The sequence below is a fragment of the Camelina sativa genome, chromosome 14, assembly GCF_030686135.1.
Source record: "Camelina sativa cultivar CO46 ecotype springtype chromosome 14, ASM3068613v1".
Taxonomy (NCBI): domain Eukaryota; kingdom Viridiplantae; phylum Streptophyta; class Magnoliopsida; order Brassicales; family Brassicaceae; genus Camelina; species Camelina sativa.
This window is the reverse complement of record NC_141893.1, coordinates 10306154-10312817: the sequence shown is the minus strand read 5'-3', so window position 1 is coordinate 10312817 and position 6664 is coordinate 10306154. Positions and strand designations below refer to the sequence as shown.

Sequence of the window (6664 nt, the reverse complement as noted above, 5' to 3'; positions counted from 1 at the left end):
TATTAAGGATTAACACGTAGTTGTTTAAAATCTTTTCCCCATTTATGAATTGTACTTCTATTATAATATATATTATGTTTTATATGTTTAAAAATTAATTAAATGTAATATTTTCCTATTTTTATAAAATCTTAAATGTTTAAACATTTATACTATTCTATTTAAAATTCTTAAATTTCAAAAAACAATATTTTAAAAAATAAGAGATTCAAAATTATATTTTACCATTGAAAGGGATAATTTTAATTAGGAGATCAAGAGTTCTTATTTTTAAAACAATACATAATATATTCATAAAAAATCCAAATAATAGATAAGAGTCTCAAAATTAAAACTCACCGTTGGATTTGCCCTAAGGGCATCTCCAATGAAGTCTCTTTACCATGGTCTCTTGCAGAAAAGTGTTGAAAAATAAATGAAAAACAAATTAAAAGTGAAGAAACGTCTCTGGAAAGAAAGTTTTTGGAGATGCAAAGAGACGCTACGTGGCGGTCTATGATTGGTTTAGAATTTTAGACAAAATTGTTTTTTTTTTTGGTTTCTCTCTTCCCCGAGTTTCTCTTTCTTTCGGTTCTTTCTCTCTTGCTCATGAGATGGTGATGGCGAAAAGGAAGAGAACGATTTGCCTCATCCGCCGTCTGGGTTATGAAATTGGAAGCTGATTGGCAAAACAACTCGTCTTCCATACATCCTGAGCTTCATATAAACCGTCGGTTGGTCCAATCTGCGAAGTCATCGGTAAATTGGGGATTCATAATCGGAGAGGTTGGTGAAACGATGCTCTATGCTTCTCCTGGTACGATTTTTCTTGTTTTCGTTGGTAGATCTTGATGAATTAGAGGTTTTTAGATCTGATTAATATTAGGGTTATATAAATTGGGAATTGGAAAATTATGGTTCTTTGTTGTTACTGTAATTAGGGTTCTTTGAGTCAATATGCAGTCTATTTCTTCGGTCCTTGTCATGATTTAAGACGATTTTAGGCCTTCCAACCTATTACATATGTTTCGTTGATCTTGTTAGATGTTATCTGATTAGTGTTCATGCATATTTTTAATAGTTCTTTGGATTAAAGTGGTTTGATTAGAAGCATTTTTTTTGAAAGAATTTGACTTGAGAAAGAATTTGAATTATTTGTTTCTGAGTTTATATTTTGTTTGCAAGGCGAGGAGATTTCAAGCCTTGCAATGGACATGTCCTCGGTCGGTGAGAGTAATGATTGCACAGATGCTGAATCTGATCAAATCAAAGGTTTGTAACATTCTTCTTATTGATCCTTATTCATCCTATAGTTGACTTATGTTAAATGTAATTTCTTTTAACACCAACCTTACTGCATTTCGATTTGGGAGGGTAGCCTCATCATTCTTACATCTCAAATATCTGATGATTAAGTTTGTTGAGGTGTCAAGTGTCAGTACCTCATCTCTTTGCTGATACAGATCCATCTTTCTTTTGCAGTGGAGCTGAGCAGAAAGCAGATATTACTGAGGAAGAAGTAAAGATCACACTATAAGCAGTAGCATCTACCAGGAAGTTATGGTAATACCCCTCTTTTTGAATAGCTATGACTAGGCATTGCTGGATTATGCACTTAAACTGGCATTCTATCTTACCTTACCGTATTGTTTTATTAGAGTACAATGTGATGATGCATGTGTTTCTTTCTGGGTAATTCTGGGTTTTAGGGTCTCATCTCTGTTATGCTACATCTAGTTGACTGTTATCTTTCCTTGTAATAATACTATAGGCAAGACTGGGAGAAACTAAAGGGAACGTTATCGTCTTGATTGAAGAAGGTATGTACATGTATATCATCTATGTGCTTAGATTATATATATATTACCATTCCACATCCATCCTGATTATTTCGATATTTTACTATCTATGTGGTGCATTGTAAAAGGTTCTATCGGAATATCCTGAGGCAAAAATGACTGATGAACAACAAAAGGAAGCCCTAGGGGAAATGGCTTTGACAGTTCGCTGAACTGTTTGTTTGTTTCACTTTCAGTTTCTGTTTCTTTAATAGGCTTGACTGTTGTTCTTATTTCAGTTTCTGTTTGTGTTTTTAATGGCTTGAATGTTGTTTTTATTTCAGTTTCTGTTTGTGTTTTTAATGGCTTGAATGATGTTGTTTCCTTTGGTCGGTTGTATGTTTCTTATTAATGAATGAGTTTCAGTTTTAGTGTCAGTGAGTTTATGTGTTATTGAATGAGCTTTATGACTTCAGTTTTGTAATCGGTTTATCTTGTAATGATGTTGTTCTTGAATTTGTGAATGTCACAGTGTGTAATTTTCAAATATTATTATTTTTATTTAAAATTTTAAAGAAATCCATGTGGTTTCTACCATTGGAGGCCTCTAAATTTTATTGATATTAAAGGGTCTCTAAACTCAAAAACAAACAAATTGTATATCTAAAATAATGTTGAGAGACCATGAGAGTCTCTTCGTATTGGAGATGACCTAAATTTGCATGAATACAAAAAACTTTGGCTACTATATAAATCCCTAGTGTACAATTAAAATCTGTTCCAAAGAAAATTGTGTACGTTATATATCAATTCAGGCGATAATAGCGTAAACGGATATAGCTGACGATACATTTGCATTGCAAGTTGAGATATTTTATTTACGTGGATTTGGCAAACAAGAAAAACATGTAATGATCATATGTTTGTTTCACTAAATTTGCACTCTTAGTTTGTTTATGGTGGCTTATGGTGGCCAAAACTTACAACCAATGGCTTATTGTGGCCAAAACTTACAACCGAGATTTTGGTTTTTCAGATTCTTTTCAAAAAAAATTTGGTTTATTTTTTTAATATATTTTTGTTAAACTGTAAAATCAAAAATAAATTACCAATCTATAAAGAAAAAATTAACTTTATGGGATGAAGAAGGAACCAAAGTTCTCTATTATTCAAATGTCACTGAGCCGTTGGCCGAGCAAACCCAGACGCATCCCTCCCCGTATTAAGCATGAGCTTTGGCGTCACCGAATCCAGCTCATTAATTGTTGTGCATCTCACATAAAATCAAATATTGTGGTAATATTATATTATTTAGATATTATATTTATTTAACAAATCAATCATATAATATTATATTTATTTAACAAAGCAATAGTGGAAATCTAGATTATTATTTAGATAATCTAAAATCAAATATTATGAGTTTAAAAATCTGTTTTTTTCAATTATATTTATAGTTTTTAATTATATATATATGTGAAAAAATGCAACAAACAAATCGTTATGTTTTTTCGTTTGTAAATTTTAGTCACTTATTAATGTACAATATTTTTTTGTTTAGAGAATCTAAGAAACTTGTAAACTAAATAATTTAAATTTGCATTATTTGTTAAGAATAAAAGATATTTAAGTCCAAAAATCTGCTCAATTTTAAACTCTTTCGAATATTTATATTTTTATTGATTAAAATCGAAACTAATATCAGATCCTGTATTCCTATATATACAATTTATCTTCAGAAAAATAATTATGAGCTAAGTACTTTTTTTTTATCATAAACAATTGTAGCAATGAGTGAAAGGCAGTGGCGGACCCACATTGTGGATTGTGGTGGCAAGTGCCACCAGTAGCTATTGAAATACACAAATTTTTAATTTACAAAGGATTATGTAAGTGGCAAGGTGGTTTTAGTCTTGCCCAAACATCACATGAGGTAAAGGGTTCGACGCCCCCACTATTTTTTATGCCCTACGTATTTTGAAGGTTATTATTAGTTTCAAACTTTCAATAACTTGATTAGTTATCAAACACTATTCTAACTTGTTTGTATTATTGTTGACAATAAACTCACACGAAACACTATTCTTTTATAGTTTCAATAACTTGTTTCACTATTCTTTTAGTATGTGTTAACTGTTTTTTTTTTTTTTTTAGAAGATCAAGCTTTTTTATATCCATTAAACATTTAATTATTAGTAAGTACAGCAAAAGTGTGTTTGAAAGAAATGGTGTTTTCTTTTCTGTTTTGCTTATTTTTGAATGGTATTTTTTTTTAAAATCAGAAACAAGCAAAGCAAAAATGGAAACATTGGACCATCATCAAGTTCTAAGGGAAAATCACAGGGAAAAAATAAAGCTACAGAGGATCCTAAAGTATTATTTTGTTTTATACAATTTTAAATGTATTATGTATATATATATATATATATATTTAATTTTACCGCATATTTGTTTAGCGATCCGGAAACCTTCACGTTTATTTCTGATGACCTATAAGCAGTGTCGGTCCTGACCTAAAGCCCATAAAGCAAGGGTTTTAGGCGCCAGAATATATTAATGATTTAAGGGGCATCAATTTTCAAAAAGTTGTGGTGGTACAGTGGTTGGGCACGTCTTTATACTCCTTCAGTGTTACGAGTTCGAACCTGTATGTACCAGTTTTTGTAACTTTTTTTTTCTAGTATTCATTAATGGGCAAAAAAAAAATTTTGCTTTAGGCAGCAAAATTGGTTGGGCCGGCACTGCCTACAAGCAAGGGCGGATCCACATGAAAGGTTGTGGGGTCAATTGACTCCTCATTAATTTATAAAAAAAAATTTAGTAATATATATATTAGTTTCAAACTTTCAATATGATTGTATTTTATTCAACCCACATAAAAAACAAAAAAAAACACATATTTTGGTGGACTTTATTTTTAGTGGGAAACGACATATTTATATTGTTTGATATTGTTAGGCCAAAAACCCCAAAAACCGTTTCTTCTCTCTCTCTCAAAGCGACACCACCTCTACAGAACCCGTTTTTCAATCTCCATAGATTCTGGCCGGTGCTGCCTTCTCCAGCGTCGGTCGGCCCCTTTTCTTTCATTCCAGTCCCTCTATTTTCCTTTCTGTACAGTTTTTTAGATAATATTTTCGGCAAATCCGGTTTCTAATTCTCCTTCCTTTACGGCAAGATGGTGTGGACAGATCCGATTTCATCAACTTTACTGGTACCATTCTCACCATTCTCGACTTGTGTGGTGTTTCATCACACCCGAACTTCACCGGAAGTCTTGCATTGGAGACGGAAAAGGGTTGTGATGTCTTGTCTTTGTCGCGGTTGGAATTATTTTCAGTTTCGCGTTTTCATTCTCTTCTTCTCGAAGAGTGTTTTTCTGACCTTACTCAAACCTCAGACCAAGAGTAATTGTGTCAGTCTCTTCCCATCTCCGATTGATGGTTTTCGTTTTATCTCCCATATATGCTCTATTCACTCTAATTTCTATATTTATTACATGAGAAACAGAGATCTAATTAAGATATGGGATCCGGGGGTGACTTCTGGTGATTCCATTGTTTGGGTGATGAGATTGGGACTTCATCTATTAGGCTATTGTTGTATTCTCGAGTCGAAACTGAACGAGGGTTTGATCAATAGGCGACAATATATTATTGATAATGGTCAGTTATGGATTTTGAAGAATATTTTAACAACGCTTAAATGGAAATTTATGGTCATGATAGGGACCCAAATTAGTGTTGGATTTGATGTTGCTCATGTTACGTTGTTGATTGAGTTTGTTCAAGGGATGGGGGCGATTGGGTTTATTCCCGTGGCAATGATTTTACATATGCACAGTCAAGAACTTTCGACTATGTTTATTCAAATCCATCGCTTTTTGAGTGTTGTTGTTGATGGTGTTGGCCGAAGTATGAGATCACACAAAGTATGGTGGCCTTCCCTGGTGAGTAGAGTTTTGTTGAATTTTATCAAGAAGATCTTCTCAAAGGATATTTTGGTGGAGAAACTATTCGTGAATATGTCGAAGAATATTACAAAGTCGAGATTTGTCATAAAGACTTTGGTACGGAAGCATTGGTATCATTATGTCTATCTTCCAGAGTTATGTTTGGACAAATCAGATTTACAGTTATGGTTTTGTAAAAAGTTCAGCCACAAGATGCTGCATGCAAATCATAACAGAGAAAAATCAAATATGAAGTTGGACAATAAGTGATCATATGAACGGTTAGCGAGTAAGGCTACTCTTCGGAAAGCATCGTCAATCTCCCTTCTGCTGTATTTTTCTTAGTGTATGACGCATACATCTGCGTATGTAATAATTGTGTTACAGTAATTCTGTATAACGTCTTTGTAATTACTCTTTGAATTTAATGAAAGTCTGATTTGCGGAAAAAAAAAATTGTTTGATATTGTTATAAAAATATATTTCATATAATTACATATTTATATATCTATGTTGAAAATTGGATAAAAGTCATTAAAAAAATACTAATTTTTCCAATTAGAATTCCTGAATTAGTATCTAATATTTGCCATTGCTATGAAATATGTGGTTTTTACAAAGAACATGAACTGTTAATTATTGTTTATGTAGATTTCAATATTTTATTCTTTTTTGGTTCGAAGGTAATCAAGCAAAGTAGCAAACGTAGATTCTAGTACTTAATTCTACGAATGTTATTTCGTTTAATAGCTTATTTAGCTTGACTAGTTTTGATTTACTATTTTAAAATATTAGAAAATTATTCTTTGCAAAATTGTTTTGAGTTCAGAAAAATGCATGAAACAAGATTGTGAAAACTCATCGACGCAATCGAATTGGAAATCAATTTTTGAATAATTGTTTAGTTTGTTTTATTGAAAAAATTGTATTTTTATCTATTATAAATGAAATTATA

The 6664-nt window shown here is 31.8% G+C and overlaps 1 long non-coding RNA gene across 2 annotated transcripts; it reads left to right on the top strand.

Moving 5' to 3' along the window:
* The first annotated feature begins 506 nt into the window (after positions 1-506).
* On the top strand, positions 507-2194 carry LOC104740989 (uncharacterized). Of its 2 annotated transcripts, none has more exons than XR_760256.3 (5): positions 507-796; positions 1165-1251; positions 1462-1542; positions 1751-1799; positions 1907-2194. It is a non-coding gene; the product is annotated as an uncharacterized LOC104740989 (long non-coding RNA). The 2 variants fall into 2 exon arrangements; XR_760257.3 differs by having other exon boundaries at positions 515-765.
* The last annotated feature ends 4470 nt before the right edge of the window (positions 2195-6664 follow it).